The sequence below is a fragment of the Thermobia domestica genome, chromosome 3 (genome assembly GCF_964235325.1).
Source record: "Thermobia domestica chromosome 3, izTheDome1.hap1.1, whole genome shotgun sequence".
NCBI classification, from domain to species: Eukaryota; Metazoa; Arthropoda; class Insecta; order Zygentoma; family Lepismatidae; genus Thermobia; species Thermobia domestica.
In genome coordinates, this window is record NC_137456.1 from 306,869,702 (window position 1) to 306,891,332 (window position 21,631).

The following is a 21,631-nucleotide window of genomic DNA, read 5'->3' on the forward strand; positions in this document are numbered from 1 at the left end:
TTCGTTGAATTTAAGATCACTAATTTTTTTTTTCAGTATAGATCTTGTAGTCAAAAGATTCTAAATATTGAATAGTTTGATTTCCGATCGTAGGGGAAGGATTTGTTTCATGGTTTACTGATGGAAAGATTCGTGGGAGGGGCGCACTGTTTCGTAGGTTGCTAATTTCACTCGCAAAGTAAATTTGAGTAAGGATTAGGGTTATTCTTATTTATCTTACGACCCGCTACTTGTTTTATTCACATGCAGTAGTTAACATTATATTCCACTTTAATAGTTACAAAAATTAATAACAACTCAACAAAAAGTAATTTATGACAATTTACGCGGGAATACTATATATCACAAATAGTTAGTTAATACCGGGTGTCTAAAATCTATGGCAACCTAACAAGACCAGGGTAAATATCGAGCCCATTACATACATACTCGTATATATATATATGTATTCATATTAATCAATACAATAAAATTTCACTTTAATATCTATCCTAATATTTCATCGACGTTTAAATTCTACATCACCGTTCATATTCGACAAGTATTCATATTTTATAAATATTTATATTTATTTGGCTCAAAGACAAAACAAAAACCCTGACTATCAACATTCACCTTTTTCCTTCATAAGGTTGCAACATTGTATTTCATATGAATAAACCCGATAATCAATAATCATTTTCAGTTTACTAAAGATCCGCGTATATATACAAAAAACAAAATAGCTGGTGTTATTTAATGAGTTGACATAAGAGGTGGAAAATGCAACAAATAGAGCAGGCACGTAACTTTTAACACTATGTAAGTACATATATAGATGTATATACAGGAAAAAAAATCAATGTTATTCGAAACTAGTGGGCCCAAACTATTAATACATACACACTATACGACCAATCAATAGAAATAAAAACCAGAAATCAGTAATCAATTGATATAAGTTGTATGATCGATGAATAACAAGGGTTTCTAGGAATCTAAAAGCATAGTGTACCTTCTCGTCAATTTCTCCCGTGGTGGATTGAATATCGCGAAAATGGTCCTGAGTTGTGCTGCAATACCTCCACGAATTGCATCCCTCGATGTCTCAGTTAGTACATACGATCGAAATAGGTGATATGAAATATTGTACGTTTTCATGAGTTTCAGAAACCGGGGGGGGGGGGAGGTTGAAATTTAAAAAAAAAAATCTCGAAGTAATGAAGACAGAGAGAGATAGAGAAGAAGGAAGACGAAGAAATAGTGGCGCCAAAGACTTAAGTGAGAAATAACTAACGCTACAAAGACAGAAATCGAATTTCGCTCTCAACAAAATCCATAGCCAAAATATTCTTAACATGCCAAAAGGGTGGTCTACTCAAATACGTAGACTCAAGGAACGCCCTGCTGCCAAGGATGCAAGTTCTGTGTCCATCAGATCCCAATCCCACAAGAATTTGGTTGTAAGATTGAAATCCGATCCCCGTATCCGGCCCAAACCAGCAGGTTCCCGGAAATCGTCCGGAAGGTTAGAGAAGGCGCTAATTTAGAATTTCAAGAAAAAAAAAAATCATCCGACCTCTTGGAAACTAGAAGATTCCAGAATAGGGATGAAATTAGAGTAATAGCTAAGGTATCCCTAATTAGTGATTTGCCAAAATAAAAAAAAATTAAATAAATAAACTGAATTTTGGATCGGTGATTTCAATTACCGAAACATCACCGATGGCTACCCAGCGCAGACATGCCACCGTCTGGGATGTCGTTAATTTCCCTCGTCTAATTAAACTAAGAAAAGAAATGAAAATACTTAAAGGGACTAGGGGTCGACATCCGGGTACGCTATCCATGAATATTAATTTAGTAGCAGTTAATTTAATCGGATAGTCCGAACTGAGTTATATGAACACTGCACAATAAATAAATAAGGTAAGCAACAAAAAAAAATCTCGGAGAGGCAATGAATGCTAAAGGTACAAATGACCGAAACCTGTACTTTTCGATGATCACAGGATATAGCAGTTGGTTTTCTTAATTATCATTTCTGTCAACCTTTAGAAGTAATTTCCACATGATGCTACTCTATCTATTGAAAGGCTTAAGATCTGGGGCTGTTGTTAGGAGGTACATAAATGCAAAGTAACACACAATTCCCAACTATAATTTACTATCCAAGTAGCAAACTCGGTTGGATGAATGCACTGGTGTGGAAGTCAAAACGCGAGAGATTTTTTTTTTCTTTCTTCGTAAACATATTCATATTTTCACTATATAAAATTCACTAGGCCTATCCATTTAAATATAGGGGTCATCATTTCATTCATATTATATATCATATTATTAACATATCATTACATTCATTCATTATCTACTAATTTTCGCACGAAGTAATATTTTATAAACACCCTATTTCGTACATTTTACACGCAGGCCATACACATATTTACGTTACGCAGTAATAAATATATATATATATAACTATCACAATCTATCACGCTCAAACCACCACACGATCACATTCATCGAACCACGTACTCTTTATTTCGAAGCACCCAAGTTGTATTTACCTTGCAGGTTAAAAAAAAAAATCATACATGTATTTACGGAAAGTTAAATTGTCAATGATTAATCTATTTCTGATTTGTTGATAAAACTGAAGCAACAATGGAATTTTCTACAGCCACGGGAAAAGAGAATTTAATCCTACATTTTTAAACGAACAGTAACAGCATATGGACTTTACTTCTATTAAGAAAATAGGTGTTCTTTATTTCAGCGGATTATTCATTAACTACTGGACCTAGCAAGCTGAAATTTTCAGTACAGTAAGATCTCATGCTATTTTATACGAAGGTATACTCATCTGAACCGAAAACCATGTCCACGGGAAGTAATTTGAGAATAACTGTCCAAAATCAAACAATCTAAATCACTAAGTCATGCGATGTCGTACTGTCAACAAACAATTGACTACCGAAAACTGACGCTATAGCGCTGTAGTGGAGGCATAATTTACCGTGTACTGAAATGTATACTTGTACTCATTAATCAGAAATTTAATATTTACTCTGGTTTATTTATGTTAGCAAAATGGTACTAAATTAAAGCATATTTATACACTGTCCAAATCGAAAATTCACACACTCACACAAACCTACTAACTACATACACCACTGTTAGTACTATACATAAAGACAACTAACTAAACTAAACATGCACCATTTAGTTACATGCATGTTGACGAAAATAACCTAACACATTAAATTTAAAATACATTACTCCCTCGTCGATATATACAGTCGGCTCTATTTAATTTAAAAGGGGTCAAAAATGAGAAAAGTAACACTAGGTCTAATTGACCTGACCAATTGTTTACATAATGATTGCCAAAAATTGATGCCCTGGGGGCACCTTAACGAGGTTTATGGAGGGACCCTTCCCCTGAAAGGGGAAAAGGCCCTAAAACAAACAATAACTAACCCATTCCCCCGCTAGAACTGGTTCAATTTGGAAAAGGGGATAGGAGCCCTTTTAGGCTAACTTAAGCTGCCATTATGATTATTCACTTTACAACCATCAAACCTACGTACATGCGATTACTGAATAAATAATAAAAAGTCACTTCTACTTAATACACGAACAACATGCACTAACAGGTCGTAATTTCCCTAATCCCTACTTGAGTTTGAAATAAAAAAAAGTAAAGTCACTCTTTCACTGTTGTCTATTCTCGATAGGCAGCAAACATGGCTTCCTAGAAAAACAGAACTGGATGCTTCACTAACTTATTGTTTCTTTACGGAAAATGTAGCTTTTTTCACTGTTTTGGGGGCTCCTACACAGCCTTCAGTGTTCAATTAGGAAATTAAATCATATTTTTTACCTGAATTCTATTAAAATCCTAGTCCTTGTAACGCAGATATGTAGGCGAAAATATAAGCTGCGTCTCGTAAGGTGTCTTCTATTATTCTGATAACATTGCGCCGAAAAAGCCAGAGGTAGGAGAATTCCTCCAATCAGAACGAAAATTTTAGCCGCGGAAATTACAAAGCAAATAGAAATTTGGCAAATCCAGATATAACCGGATCTGAAAGCGACTATGGACTAGTGAGAGGGGGTGAGGGAAAGATTAGGTACCTGGCCAAAATCTACATTGGTCTGAAATTAAGGAAATTTATATCCAATAACGGAACTATGTTTCGGTATGACGTCAGAATGGTAAACCTTGTAACTATTCAAGTTATATATCCGGAAATGGGATTTACACTTAATCAAAATATAAATAAATATATTATACAGTGGGAATATGGTTACTAACGAAACCTTTGGGTTCATTATATTTAATTCGAAGTAGAGAGAGTAAATAAATTGTGTAACTAAACCGAAATTGAATTAAAAAAAAAAATTACTAGGTACAGGGTGCGTAAAAAAAAATTGCCATTACTTTCAACTGTAATGGTATATTACAGTTTTCCCCGGCCCATTAACAAAATTTTGTTAGAATAACAAAATTTTGCTAATTGGGAATACTAACTAATGATGCTTGTTAAATTAACACACTCATTCATCCCATTCAAACGTTACCAGTCACTCTAGGACAGTGTATTATATCTACTTGGGGTATTGCGCAAGTAATTCACTACGTTTATCTTCTGTACAATTGAAAATCTTTAAATTTCGAAAATTGTGAGTTCCGATACTTTTTTTTTTTTTCAGTAGTGTTCATATAGCAATAGAACGGATAGAAGTTCTAACTGAGAAATCGACAGATACAATTCGTAAGGCTTCACTCGCCGACTAGCATATCAGATGACATTAGGATCTAGTTTCCCGACTATCACTCCCATTTAATATTGTTCTAGGCTCACCGTTACCACGCACTTGCGAAGGGACTGAATTCTGGGGTCGATTTACATTATTGTTACTATTATTCTGACTATTACCGTTCTCCCTTCTTCCGTACGCCCTGTTAAAATTCCTCCTGGTGTTATCGCCCCTACCCGGGTTCGATTCCATGTTGGTACGGTCATAGGGACGATAACTCCGGCGATTGTTGAACATGGGCCGATTCCTAAATAGTCGCCGGCCATTATTGTTGTTTTCTGAGCCATACCCACTAGGATAACGAGATCCAGCTTGGGTATAACTCAGGAAATCTGTCTGGCAACTTGCCGTTACCTTCGTCTTCGTCGGTTTTAGAATTTTTGCCTGTCGGGCGAAGTATCGTTTTGGTGGACCACCAACTTCCTTACCGCACAAGGCAGCTAAACGTGAGGTGACTTCTCGTACCGTTTGGCACAAGTGGGACGCTATGGCCCGGGACTCATCGGGTGGAAGAGCGTTAACTATAATATCTACAAGTTCAGCCTGAGAGGGATGTTCAGCTATCTGATAATATAGTTCGATAATTTTCCAAGCATAGTCCAAGAGGGACCCATACTTGGAGCGATCATACCGGAGTGATTGTAAGTTTCTCTTTTGGAGCCGTTCGATGTGCTCATTACAATATTCTTCTTTAAAAAGAATCAAAAAATCACTAAACATCCGGATTTGGTATTTAACTGAAGCAAACCATGCGCCCGAAGCGGCGATCAAACATTTTTCAACTATCTGTAGGCGTTCCCCATCTGTAAGTTTGTACATGTCTAAATATTGCTGCAGTCTCCGCAGGAAAACTCGAGGTAACCCGTTAGTAATGTTCCCATCGAAAGTGGGAAAACGTTCAATATCCCGGAGGGAAACTTTAGAGCTCATACTATGCGGGGCAGGAAAAGAATCCAGTGGAATCAACACGTTATCCTGAGCAGTTGGGGTTGTCACCGGATTTGCCACCGACGGAGTGGTCACTGAACTGAACGCTCCCATATGACCAAGAGAGGTTTTATAATTAGTATTGACCATGTAAGGTTCGAATTTAGGACCCACCACGGTAGTAACCGACGGTCCGGCACATCTCCTTTCCCCTCCTGGCAGCACGCTGTACGATTGTACCATTCCAAAGGTAGAGTGAGCATTTACGCTAGTGACTGTTGTAGTCACAACACTCGACTGCATCGGTACATCGAAATTACTCAACCATGATTTCGAGGTTGGCTGATGCGGGGAGCAATACATTGCTGTGTCCCGTGCATCAGGCAACACTTGACTCTTACCCGGGAGGACATTACTTGTTTCTGGGAAAATTTTCCCTGGAGAATCGCCATCAGGAAAAGGATAGGAGATATCAGACTTGGCGATTTGCAATTTAGTAATATTCCCCTTAATACTGTCTACTTCGGTTTGAATTCGACTAATTCTTTGATCAACCGACTCTAGTTTAGTTTCTATTGATAGGTCTGATATTACAACATTCAATCTACTTATTTCAGCCTGCTGCTGTTCAACTTTTTGTTCGATGTCACCAAATCTTTTGTTCGTACTCTCAAACCTTACATCTATTTCGTTTAATTTCTCATTTGTTTCGTCTCTGAGCTGCTCGGTAGACTGTTGGGCCTGGTATCTAACCTGCTCCAGTTCAGTAGACGTTTGTTCTTTCAATTTACTAATCGAAGAGGCAAAGTCTAAACAAATCTGGTCGAATTTATTGTTTAATACCTCGAATCGAGCATCGGTCTCCCGTTTCGAGGTATCAAACTTCTCATTTATTTCACGTCTCATTTCTGCATTCTCACGCCTCATTTCTGCATTCTCACGTCTCAGATCTGCACCATTCTGTTCTATTTTAACTTCCATGTTAGTGAATTTTTCGTTCATATTAGAAAATTTTTCATGCATCATTTCCATCATCTGGCGAATTAATGCAGACGTGTCAGACCCTCCAGATGACATTCCTTCCTTCGGGTTTGCCGTCTGATCCCGAGAATCACTGTGATTTTCATTTTTTTCCTCATCGTCGAGGTCAGATATCTCCGCTGGAGATATTTGGCCTCGGTCCTTTTCACAGTCCTCACAATATTTTTCTATTTCGCCGGTTTGCACCTTTTCTGCATTTTCCGCAGTATCATCTAAATTGGAACAAGCAAAGTGGATCCATTTTTGTCCACAACCGGTGCATCTAATTAATCTTCGCGGGGCGCGAGATCTTTTCTCTTTTTCATTTAATGTGCATTGAGTGCACGTGATTTCACACTCGCCCTGTGACACCACAACCTTTTTTGTTGCCATAGTTTTGAGACACTTTACACTTTACAAAAGACAAGATATATATAGCAAAAATACACATATACTATAAAATACTTATTCACTATCCAGACAAGTATTATTCATGACTTAAAGGACTCCCATTCTCTTTCCTTCCTTGAAACCCTTCTAGCGTTTAATTCTAATTTTAGAAAAATTTGGACACTCCTTCTCTTTTTCCCCCTTAGAAAAGGAAACAAAAATGACAAAGTAGCCAACGACTTTACTTATTTCATTTGACTATAAAATTTCTCTTATTAATTTCAATGTTGTAATCAATTCAACATGCCTTCAACCTCACTCTTTGACATTCTTAAAAAAATTTTCAAATCTATCGGTCGCCATTTAAACGGAGATCCGTTGCCATGGGAACAAACGTTGCCATGACAAACATTCTTGTCGCGGTTCACCAATTCAAACTAATTGGCATGATAACTGGTATTATTCAATAAGCATTTTCAGATCCGTTACCACAGTAAACATGGTTACCATGGCAACAATCTTGTCACGTGTCGCCATTCTAAAACTGGAAAAAGGGGGCCGTTGCCATAGAAACAAACGTTTCCATAACAACGAATCCTGTCACCGTTCGTCAATCTAAGACTGATTGAGGAAAAAGGGCAACAAATGTGATGCACAGAATAAGTCGTGAGTGGGAACCCTTCACCCCTGGTGGGGATGTTCATGAAGCTATCAGCTTATGCCTAATTATATTGGAATATAATTTCCATTTCTTAATTTCTTAATTTCGAACATACTAGGTTCGATCGAAAAGAGAAAACCTTTTATCGGACTTCTAAAGAAAATAAAATCAAATACATACATGACCGTGTTTATTACATATAGAATTCCCAGTCACGACCCCCCTTTCAGTTTTATTAAAAATAGAAGAAGAAGATGAAGAAAGGAAGAGGAAGATAGAAGAGGAAAGAGGTAAAGTAAGAAGGTGATAAAGAGGAAACTGTTACTGGATATTTTGAGGAATATGGTAAAGGAAAGTGAATAATTATCTAATGGTGATCATTTCCAATAGCTATTGGGTAAATGTCTGGTATCAGGGTGATCAAAGGTAGACACATGTTAACCCATACATCCCCGATCTAGATCCATTTGACCCCAACTACCGAATTATCCCAATCTAGCTCGGAGATAGATGAGAAAGTTTAGTTTTACCGTTTATTTAATATTTCCAGAAGTTTTAGACTAATATTCAATATTTGAAAAATGAACGACGCAGTTGATGGCATGTTAGAAACGACCACAGAAAGAAAAAAAAAAATCAGAGTATCACATATGTGTCGAAGATTTTGACTTTCACAGTTCTCTCATGATGATCATTCGTTCAGGCTACTTCAGTCCTTTTTACTTCCTTCATAGAGCCAACTTAAGTTAGTATTAACATTCAATGAGTTCAATTGATAACTACCAATAATTATAATAAATTACACATGTATGACAAGATAATTGGTGCACTTAATACTAAACCTACATTTCACTCACACACACCTTCATACAGGACAATGTATACTTCGGGTTGTATTTGGTTGAATTAAACTAACCTAACTACATTGATATAAACATTTATTACATTTCAATAGAAGAAGATTTAGTTTAACATAACAAAAAATTTAATACATGAAAAGAATGTTTCATAAACATGCACAGAAATTCGCTAATTTTATCAAGACCAAATAACACATTTATCTTCCTATATATATATTAAAAGTTGAATTACATGAAAAAGAATTAAACCAAAGACGAAACAAGAAAAAAGAAGAAAAAAAACTTCAAGGGTCAAGATATATTTAAAATTCAGTGCAATGAATACATATCGTTGCAGGCAGAAGAGAAAAAATAATTGGTTAATCATTCAAAAAAAAAAAAACACTTTAGTAATATTTTATTGAGTCTTTGTCTCAATAGGAGACATATCGACAGTTTTATGAGTCTTTGTTTTTACGTCGATAATAGCTCCTTTTTTTTTTTTTTTTTTTAACTCTCTTTACGCACTGTGGTTTGTGTCCATGAGAGTATTCAATTGGTTTTGTTTTAACTATAGACAACTAATTGCTTCATATCACATATATGTTTATATTTTTTCATTTTGTCACTCGACACACTTGATCTAAAATTTCAAAGTTTGTTAATATTAGAGAAAAAATTATCAAATCCAGTCACAGATATTGGGAACATATTTCCATATTCCGGTATTCATATTAACTTATTAAACAGATTTCAGTTCGTTGAATTTAAGATCACTAATTTTTTTTTTTCAGTATAGATCTTGTAGTCAAAAGATTCTAAATATTGAATAGTTTGATTTCCGATCGTAGGGGAAGGATTTGTTTCATGGTTTACTGATGGAAAGATTCGTGGGAGGGGCGCACTGTTTCGTAGGTTGCTAATTTCACTCGCAAAGTAAATTTGAGTAAGGATTAGGGTTATTCTTATTTATCTTACGACCCGCTACTTGTTTTATTCACATGCAGTAGTTAACATTATATTCCACTTTAATAGTTACAAAAATTAATAACAACTCAACAAAAAGTAATTTATGACAATTTACGCGGGAATACTATATATCACAAATAGTTAGTTAATACCGGGTGTCTAAAATCTATGGCAACCTAACAAGACCAGGGTAAATATCGAGCCCATTACATACATACTCGTATATATATATATGTATTCATATTAATCAATACAATAAAATTTCACTTTAATATCTATCCTAATATTTCATCGACGTTTAAATTCTACATCACCGTTCATATTCGACAAGTATTCATATTTTATAAATATTTATATTTATTTGGCTCAAAGACAAAACAAAAACCCTGACTATCAACATTCACCTTTTTCCTTCATAAGGTTGCAACATTGTATTTCATATGAATAAACCCGATAATCAATAATCATTTTCAGTTTACTAAAGATCCGCGTATATATACAAAAAACAAAATAGCTGGTGTTATTTAATGAGTTGACATAAGAGGTGGAAAATGCAACAAATAGAGCAGGCACGTAACTTTTAACACTATGTAAGTACATATATAGATGTATATACAGGAAAAAAAATCAATGTTATTCGAAACTAGTGGGCCCAAACTATTAATACATACACACTATACGACCAATCAATAGAAATAAAAACCAGAAATCAGTAATCAATTGATATAAGTTGTATGATCGATGAATAACAAGGGTTTCTAGGAATCTAAAAGCATAGTGTACCTTCTCGTCAATTTCTCCCGTGGTGGATTGAATATCGCGAAAATGGTCCTGAGTTGTGCTGCAATACCTCCACGAATTGCATCCCTCGATGTCTCAGTTAGTACATACGATCGAAATAGGTGATATGAAATATTGTACGTTTTCATGAGTTTCAGAAACCGGGGGGGGGGGGGGGAGGTTGAAATTTAAAAAAAAAAAATCTCGAAGTAATGAAGACAGAGAGAGATAGAGAAGAAGGAAGACGAAGAAATAGTGGCGCCAAAGACTTAAGTGAGAAATAACTAACGCTACAAAGACAGAAATCGAATTTCGCTCTCAACAAAATCCATAGCCAAAATATTCTTAACATGCCAAAAGGGTGGTCTACTCAAATACGTAGACTCAAGGAACGCCCTGCTGCCAAGGATGCAAGTTCTGTGTCCATCAGATCCCAATCCCACAAGAATTTGGTTGTAAGATTGAAATCCGATCCCCGTATCCGGCCCAAACCAGCAGGTTCCCGGAAATCGTCCGGAAGGTTAGAGAAGGCGCTAATTTAGAATTTCAAGAAAAAAAAATCATCCGACCTCTTGGAAACTAGAAGATTCCAGAATAGGGATGAAATTAGAGTAATAGCTAAGGTATCCCTAATTAGTGATTTGCCAAAATAAAAAAAAATTAAATAAATAAACTGAATTTTGGATCGGTGATTTCAATTACCGAAACATCACCGATGGCTACCCAGCGCAGACATGCCACCGTCTGGGATGTCGTTAATTTCCCTCGTCTAATTAAACTAAGAAAAGAAATGAAAATACTTAAAGGGACTAGGGGTCGACATCCGGGTACGCTATCCATGAATATTAATTTAGTAGCAGTTAATTTAATCGGATAGTCCGAACTGAGTTATATGAACACTGCACAATAAATAAATAAGGTAAGCAACAAAAAAAAAATCTCGGAGAGGCAATGAATGCTAAAGGTACAAATGACCGAAACCTGTACTTTTCGATGATCACAGGATATAGCAGTTGGTTTTCTTAATTATCATTTCTGTCAACCTTTAGAAGTAATTTCCACATGATGCTACTCTATCTATTGAAAGGCTTAAGATCTGGGGCTGTTGTTAGGAGGTACATAAATGCAAAGTAACACACAATTCCCAACTATAATTTACTATCCAAGTAGCAAACTCGGTTGGATGAATGCACTGGTGTGGAAGTCAAAACGCGAGAGATTTTTTTTTTCTTTCTTCGTAAACATATTCATATTTTCACTATATAAAATTCACTAGGCCTATCCATTTAAATATAGGGGTCATCATTTCATTCATATTATATATCATATTATTAACATATCATTACATTCATTCATTATCTACTAATTTTCGCACGAAGTAATATTTTATAAACACCCTATTTCGTACATTTTACACGCAGGCCATACACATATTTACGTTACGCAGTAATAAATATATATATATATAACTATCACAATCTATCACGCTCAAACCACCACACGATCACATTCATCGAACCACGTACTCTTTATTTCGAAGCACCCAAGTTGTATTTACCTTGCAGGTTAAAAAAAAAATCATACATGTATTTACGGAAAGTTAAATTGTCAATGATTAATCTATTTCTGATTTGTTGATAAAACTGAAGCAACAATGGAATTTTCTACAGCCACGGGAAAAGAGAATTTAATCCTACATTTTTAAACGAACAGTAACAGCATATGGACTTTACTTCTATTAAGAAAATAGGTGTTCTTTATTTCAGCGGATTATTCATTAACTACTGGACCTAGCAAGCTGAAATTTTCAGTACAGTAAGATCTCATGCTATTTTATACGAAGGTATACTCATCTGAACCGAAAACCATGTCCACGGGAAGTAATTTGAGAATAACTGTCCAAAATCAAACAATCTAAATCACTAAGTCATGCGATGTCGTACTGTCAACAAACAATTGACTACCGAAAACTGACGCTATAGCGCTGTAGTGGAGGCATAATTTACCGTGTACTGAAATGTATACTTGTACTCATTAATCAGAAATTTAATATTTACTCTGGTTTATTTATGTTAGCAAAATGGTACTAAATTAAAGCATATTTATACACTGTCCAAATCGAAAATTCACACACTCACACAAACCTACTAACTACATACACCACTGTTAGTACTATACATAAAGACAACTAACTAAACTAAACATGCACCATTTAGTTACATGCATGTTGACGAAAATAACCTAACACATTAAATTTAAAATACATTACTCCCTCGTCGATATATACAGTCGGCTCTATTTAATTTAAAAGGGGTCAAAAATGAGAAAAGTAACACTAGGTCTAATTGACCTGACCAATTGTTTACATAATGATTGCCAAAAATTGATGCCCTGGGGGCACCTTAACGAGGTTTATGGAGGGACCCTTCCCCTGAAAGGGGAAAAGGCCCTAAAACAAACAATAACTAACCCATTCCCCCGCTAGAACTGGTTCAATTTGGAAAAGGGGATAGGAGCCCTTTTAGGCTAACTTAAGCTGCCATTATGATTATTCACTTTACAACCATCAAACCTACGTACATGCGATTACTGAATAAATAATAAAAAGTCACTTCTACTTAATACACGAACAACATGCACTAACAGGTCGTAATTTCCCTAATCCCTACTTGAGTTTGAAATAAAAAAAAGTAAAGTCACTCTTTCACTGTTGTCTATTCTCGATAGGCAGCAAACATGGCTTCCTAGAAAAACAGAACTGGATGCTTCACTAACTTATTGTTTCTTTACGGAAAATGTAGCTTTTTTCACTGTTTTGGGGGCTCCTACACAGCCTTCAGTGTTCAATTAGGAAATTAAATCATATTTTTTACCTGAATTCTATTAAAATCCTAGTCCTTGTAACGCAGATATGTAGGCGAAAATATAAGCTGCGTCTCGTAAGGTGTCTTCTATTATTCTGATAACATTGCGCCGAAAAAGCCAGAGGTAGGAGAATTCCTCCAATCAGAACGAAAATTTTAGCCGCGGAAATTACAAAGCAAATAGAAATTTGGCAAATCCAGATATAACCGGATCTGAAAGCGACTATGGACTAGTGAGAGGGGGTGAGGGAAAGATTAGGTACCTGGCCAAAATCTACATTGGTCTGAAATTAAGGAAATTTATATCCAATAACGGAACTATGTTTCGGTATGACGTCAGAATGGTAAACCTTGTAACTATTCAAGTTATATATCCGGAAATGGGATTTACACTTAATCAAAATATAAATAAATATATTATACAGTGGGAATATGGTTACTAACGAAACCTTTGGGTTCATTATATTTAATTCGAAGTAGAGAGAGTAAATAAATTGTGTAACTAAACCGAAATTGAATTAAAAAAAAAAATTACTAGGTACAGGGTGCGTAAAAAAAAATTGCCATTACTTTCAACTGTAATGGTATATTACAAATCATTATCATTCCATTCTCTCCTATTAAATTTAGGTGGAACGATATTTTTTAAACATTTGGTTATAGTCCTAACGCAAAGTAGAGTGTTGATTATTAGTTACTTGAGCTCAGGAATGCACCGACGGAGGTGGTCAGAGAGTCTGAATCCTCCAGAACTTTTAATTTTAAAGAAAAAAAAATAGCACAATTTCGGGGGACAAATACACAAAATTATTTGTATTTTGTAGACTACTCTAAAAAAATTCGGGGCCGCGGTGACTCAGTAGTTGACCTCTGGCGCTTGGGGTCCCGGGTTCGATCCCAGCCCCCGCCAAGTGAACTTTGTGGTGGACAAACACCGTGTGCGTGGGTTTCCTCGGGGTTCTCCCGTTTCCTTCCACTTTGTTCATTCCACCATTTCATTCATTATTCATCATCACCGTCTCCTTTAGTCTAACCGGCATAACCGTGGGACGTAAAACTCAAAGATTTCATTTCATTTCATAAATTTAGGTAGAACGATATTTTAAAACATTTGGTTATAGTCCTAATGCAAAGTACAGTTTGATTATTAGTTACTTGGGCTCAGGAATGCACCGACGGAGGTCGTCCGAGAGTCTAAATCCTCCAGAACTTTTAATTTTAAAGAAAAAAATAGCACAATTTCAGGGGACAAATACACAAAATTATTTGTATTTTGTAGATTACTCTAAAAAAAAAAAAAAAAATCGGACCCAAAAGAGAAATCTTGTGTGCGCCACTGCTTGTATTTACATTGTGTTACCGGTACTCATTGCCTAATTTCGAAGGGTTATGTTGGAAAGAGGCATGAAAGAACTGATTTTTTTATAGGCCTAAGGGGCCCTGAAAAGAATATTTGCAGGAACCTGATTTTGAAGTTCCGCCACTGAAACAAAGACAAATTAAATTTTGATTAAGGCACACATTTTTGTCATTTGTCGTGTGTTAAACAAGTTCAGCTAAAATTAATAAAGAATTATTTGAGATCAACTATATCTCTATGAACTAGTTTTGATGGCCATAGAAAATGGATACGGATGCAATAAGATATTTTGCCAAATTGAAAGCCAGACAACTGTCTTTATAACATGAACTTTTTAATAACAAAGAAAACGAGAAGATAAGCTAATTACCGTAATCGTATCACTAGAAAACACTATATCAATATGCTTTCAATGAAGCATATTTACATAGTGTTTTCCATCTAGCATACCTTTTTGTAGATATTACCGTCTACTGTACCACTTTGTCAAAAATCAAACCTGTGTTCATGTTAGATTTGAAGCTCATGAGTTTTATTCTGTTTCGACTTTTATGTTTCAATTGTGCTTGTCAATATACATCTTAGGTATATATATATATCTTAGTTATGTCTTGTGTTTATTTAATAAGAAATGCTTTTAGTTACTAAAATTGGAGCTTTGTTCACTATTCATCCACAGTCAATTAGTTGTAATTTAGTCATTTTTCATTAATATTCACAGGGAGACTACAGATATTGAAGAAATTTGCAATTGTAACAATTATTTGAAGAATTTGTGTCCATTACAACTTTCCACTCTTTTATTATGATTTAGATGGGACGCCTTATTAACGTTTGCTTACACTTAAGAAATGTCTAGAACTGGCCCTGATAGTTATCGTACGTCGTATTGTACAAGTCAAAATCAACATATCACTTCCTAATTATTATCATGTACGTGTTGGCAACGCTTACAACAATTGTCATTTGGGTTTAGGTTAAGATAAACAATCAAACATGGATACTAGAGTAAATGTAAAAGTTGGACGTGACCTTGAACAAAACACGGAAAAAGCATTTACAATAGTAAAAACCGTGACGCCGAACAGTTGCGGTCGTCATTTCCTTCTTGCAGTTCCTCTGTTCAATTTATTTTCCATGTTGAATGACCTGAAAGAGGGCAGTTTCCCGTCCACTCATGTGCTGCCCACAATTAAGCACAGTGTAGTGCGTGCTCTGTGATAACTAGTTATTGTGGCAGCGAGTTTGGCCCGTTGTGCACTATAAAAAAAATTGAACTGAAATCTTTAAGTTTTACGCCCCGTTATGTCGGCTTGGCTAAATGAGACGGTGATGGCGAGCAATGAATGGTGGAATGAAACAGTGGGAGGAAACGGGAGAACCCCGAGGAAACCCACACACATAGTGTTTGTCCACACAAAGTTCACTTGGCGGGAGCAGGGTTTGAAACCGGGACCCTATGCACCAGAAGTGAACGCTTTATCACTGAGCCCCCGCTGCCCGCGCTGAGCACTATAGATTAAAATCTCTGACTGTTTAAATTTAACCCTTTTTTTTAAAGTATCTCTCAACCAACTTGCTTTTATACAAATATTAATGGTTAAATCTAAAATGGTCACAGTCTTTTGTCCTACTTTGAATTGAAACAATCTAGTTTCTGAGTTGCAATTAAATCGTCCCAATTGTTTTAGAACTACAAATTACCTGCACCAACCACGTACTCTAGAATTTGTTTCGGGAGAGGTCCAAATCTTTTTTTTGGGGGGGGGGATTCAATACGAGGATAAATTAGACCCTATATTAAAATTTGTAAAAGTACCTAAAAGTAGATTAAAATAACAGAAAAGTTATTGGGGGAGGAATTTTGGGGGAGATATTCGAACCAGAGAACCCATCCCTCTATACGTCCTTACCTGCACGCTAGTAACAGCCATTGGCATAAGGCAGGCAGACTCCAACAACTATTAGCGTCACTTACTATAAGGAATTCGCGTGACACATAATTTATAACAGTTAATTTGAGTTTAGTTGATTTTAGTTTAGCGTCCCTTTCAGCAGCGCGGCTACATGAGACGTGGACCTATTGATTAACGTGGAATCCGAACCACATGAGCTCCCGCCGGGAATCGAACCCGGGTCTCCCGCAACAATGGATAACAGGTACATTTCTCTTTTATAATTGGGATAATACGCATATAGCCTATAGGCCACCAGCGGATCCAGAAGGATCGTTTGAAGGGAGCGGTTCACTTCCTGGAAGATAAGCGTAGCCTTAAGGTGACCAGAATTTTAATTTGCAAGAATAGGACGCATATGAATCCGGAGCTGGAGGGAGGTATAAACCTGATTCCCAGATTCCATTTTTTAACCCGAATTTGTCAGTTTTTTCTATTTTTTTTAAATATAAAAGTATATTCTTTCTGTAGATTTACATTAAATACGGTACGCACTTAGAGGCGAGGTGGTGTTATGATTCACTTCACACACAGTCACCGCAATATATCAGATGTGCTGTCTTGCATAGTACTTGCACAAAAGAAAATACTGTATTGGTGATGGCATTGATTTTAACGAAAGTGTGTAAAATTTGCTCTAATCATTTATATTTTGAATAACAATTGCGGGATAACAGTTGAAAAAAAATAAATAAAAAAGGCAAACTCGCTCTACGAAAAAATAAATACAAAATGTCAACAAATATTAAAAGAGTTTATGATATTTCTATGTACATTTCTTGGTAGCTTAAGAATAATACAATAATTCATTATAAAGTAATGTTTAATAGTATATGGTATATTTTGTTCCAAGTGGGCCAAAAATAGGGGAGCAATCTTTATATATTGCTTTCATTTTTGTTTATATCAGGATATAATTCGGCAAATTGAAAATTGAAAAGAAAAAAAATACAATATTCAAACTGAAATCCAAGGATGTTTTAGTGGCTCGGTGACTATTCCCCGTGGTAGTGATTGCCCGAACATCAGTTTCGTGGCTTTTCCCGAAATAATTTTTTTTCCCTTAAAAGATCTGGCCTGTTGACTCAAGAGCACAGATCAAGTACAGTAGAATGAAATGGGTACACTTTCTAATATATAATACTAATCATTACTGCATTTAAACCTTGTAATGTACTACTAACAGGAACCAAGAGCGATGGTTTGAAGTTAAACTACAGTAGTAACATAAATACATGAATTGTGAATATAAATCCTATATTAATATAATATATTGAAGTATTCTTTAATCATATAAATCACTACGAAGGTAAATGCACAATTTATTCAATAAAATACTACAAATAATGTACGGTAATAATAAAAACATCAGTACTAAACTTTCTCTTACACAAACTCAACATAAATTTTCTCAAATCTAACACAAAATGTGTATACATTGTACATGAATTAAAATTATATAAAATCTCAATATAAGCCATTATAATACATAAATAGTTTTTAAGAAACGAAACCCTCTGAAAGATTAGCAAAGCCTACAATGAAATGAACAAAAGGATATGTATAACCAAAGTGATGTTTCCGTCCATTACTGCACACAAACTGTATTTCCTTTAACATACCGACTGGAGATATTTCTGACAATATCAGATATTTGAAAAAAAAATGAAAATGAAAATTTAATTTCGAAAAATTCTCACCTTTAAACGAAATTACCAATAGAGAATAAAGTACGTATAACTTGTTTTTCTTTCATCTCAGATGTAATATGGTCCCTGTTTTGGCCTAATGGCTAACACGCTTGCCTTTGGTGTGCGTGGTCCCGGGTTCGATTCCCAGTGGGGGTACAATTGAACGAAAAAAGTTGTTCGGATTCCACTATAATCAGTAGGGCCACGTCTCCTTCAGCCTTCCTGGCACAAATGTGGGACGTTAAACAAACAAATCAAATATCATACGTTTAATATATAACTGTTTATTAAAAATATAATATATACACATTATATAGGAGTGGGGATTATTATGTTCATATATAATATATACAGAAAAATGGTCTACCAACTTTCATGTCCTAACCTTAAGGAATCCCGAGATATGAAATATTTTAATAATAATAATAATAATAATAATAATAATAATAATAATAATAATAATAATAATAATAATTCCCACCTCTTTTCTTTCCTTCTCGGTAAATTATCAAAAACGCTCAAATACGTGTTGAATTTCAAGGCGTATTCCAAAAGTAAGAGCCGTCGACTTAAAGTGAAATAGTTTAGGGCCGGAATACAATTTCACGCATGCAGCGCCAACGGCGGACTATTGACGAAGCCACTGCAGTAATTTTCTTGAGTCAGTAGGAGTTTGGCAGCCGTAGAAGCCTGATCACAATGGTTGCGAGAACTGTTTCTCCCGCTAGTTGTGAAGTGCGCTGTATGGTACGATTTTTGCTTGCAAAAAGAACTTCTGCTGCTGATATCCATCATCAGTTATGCCTAGTGTATGAACTTACAATAATGAGTGCAGGAAAGGTTCGGAAATGGTGTCGCGAGTTTCAAAATGGTCGCACCAACGTGCATGATGAAGACCGGAGTGGCAGGCCTAGTGTTCAGACTGATGACCTCTTGGAGCAAGTGAACCTTAAACCGCGAAGTAATCGGCGATTGACTATCAGTGCTCTGGCTAATGACTTCCCCTCCCCCCGTTGCACGAACCAGCATTTACAGGATTGTCACAGGAACTGCGACACTCTCACTAAACTGCGGTGTGCGTTTCAAAATCGACGCAGCGGGAAACTGTTGCCCAGAATCATTCTCATTCACGACAATGCACGTCCTCATACCGCTGCCGTTGTCAAGAAGAAGATTCAAGATTTTCGTTGGGACCTGTTTGACTATCCTCCATATAGTCCCGACCTTGTCCCCAGCGATTACTTCTTCTTGCATTTGAAACGATGGCTTAGTGGACAACAGTTTGAAAACGACGAGGATCTCAAGACTGTCGTTGTGAGCTGGTTCCAATCCCAGAGAGCAAACTTTTATGCAGAGGGTTTACGGAAGATGGTGCAGCGTTGCGAAAAGTGTTTGGAACGGCATGGTGACTATGTGGAAAAGTAAAGTAGCTCTGTAGGCACCTACTTCTGGCAATCAACCCCGTTCCGAACGAGCGTCTATTTTTTATCATCAAACGGCCCTTCTTTTGGAATATGCCTGGTATTTTAAGTGAGAAGTTCATATACCACATTCCATGTTTCTAACCTTCAAAGATTCTTAGCTATTGATATAGACCTATTATTATTATAATTGCAATCCCCACCCCTTTTCTCTTTTTACCTCTTTTTTTTCCATTTTACTAAAGTATCAAAAAAACGTTGAAACGCGTGTCAAATTATTTTAAATTAGAATCCAAATACCAAATTTCAAGTCCTTAAGGGACTCGGAGAGATGGTCATTTTATTAAAATAATTTCCACCCCATTCCCCCTTCCTTTCTTCGAATTTCCAAAATATCCTTCCTTAATGATACCCTACGTCAAAAATCTTATCTACTGCCCGAATTTCAAGTTTTTAAAGGAGGTTTGGCCTGTGCGAAGATCAGTTATTCACTCAGGACTTCGTCTTTTATACGTCAATTACAATTTCAGATTTGTTATTTCCCAAGGAAAGATGAAATGCCATTAAAAGTCACAATGAATCCCTGGTCCCTTCCTAATGTATCCGTGTTGAACCGTAAAAGTCACGGCTTTGTTTGTTTATCTACTAGCTGGCATACGTACATGCATGAGGTTCTGTGGTTTGATTCCCGGTGAGTGAGCAACGAACGCACTACAGTGGTTCAGATCCTTCTTTAAACTCTAGTTCTCGTTCTGTAAAGCATCACTTTTGACAAACGACGTAAATACATATCAATCAATCAACCAACCGAAAAGTCTCATCTCAAATTCAGCTGTTTGTCCAACGAAGGAATCATATTCTCGCCCCTTTGGGGCTTATGATGACCGCTTCAAGGAATTAGAGACAGAAGTATTCACAATTCAAATAGGATTGTAAGAAGTATGTAGGATTGTTCGCCCCTTCCGTGAATCCGCCAGTAATACGGGCTAATTTAACTGGTCTTTCGGCTCCTTTACATTAATACAAGCGCTCAAAATAAATATACATTGGGGGGGGGGGTTGCGGTGGCTCAGTGGTAAAGCGCTCACCTGCGGCGCTTGGGGACCCTGGTTCGATCCCAGCTCGCGCCGTATGAACCTTGTGGTGGACAAACACCGTGCTCGTGGGTTTACTCTGGGTTTTCCCGTTTCCTCCCACTTCCTTCATTCCACCATTCCATTCATTTCTCATCATCACCGTCTCCTTTACCCTAACCGGCATACAGTGCGACGTAAAACTTAAAGATTTCATTTCATTTAAATATACATGGTATATCTTGTATATATATTTATTAAAGTTTTGCATGCCTTTCAGACGAGACATAGACCTACAGCTTAACGTTGGATCCGAACCACATGAACTTCCACCGGGAATCGAACCCGGCTTTCCCTCACCAAAGACGCGCATGCTAACCATATACTGAAGAAGGTGCTCGTAGCATTTCCTGTATGAGGATGTTCAGCTTGAAAGCTCTCTCTACTCACATAAGTGAATTCGAGTTGTGTCTACTAGGGAAAAGAGAGTGTTGTCTAGAGTGGTCCAAGCTTTTAATCCTGCTATTTAAAAAAAAATCAGTCTTGTTTTATTGCATGTGTGAGGTGTAACTGTGGTAGTATATCGTTTTCATTCTCATTTAGAAGATGATTATTAAAGAATATTTCATACCTTATAATATATGTTATAAATCATTTAGATCAATGTTCTATAGCAATAACCTTTAAATAAATATTGAGCACTTTTTGTTAACTGAGAATATTAAAAGATAATAGTAAATGTAAACATAATAATTAAGCATAAAAATAAAGGAAAATGTACTTTTCTAAGCTCTATGTAATATTTAGATGCAGAGAGCGTGTCTTTGTTATTGTAACCACTGCTTTTACAGACCACTAGTCAATTCCATTGTAAGGAA

At 36.1% G+C, this 21,631-nt stretch overlaps 1 protein-coding gene across 1 annotated transcript in view; it reads left to right on the top strand.

Moving 5' to 3' along the window:
• The window catches only part of LOC145681124 (adenosine deaminase-like), a 147,979-nt gene that overhangs the window by 92,111 nt on the left and 34,237 nt on the right, over positions 1-21,631 (top strand). The gene's annotated exons all lie outside the window — the stretch shown is intronic.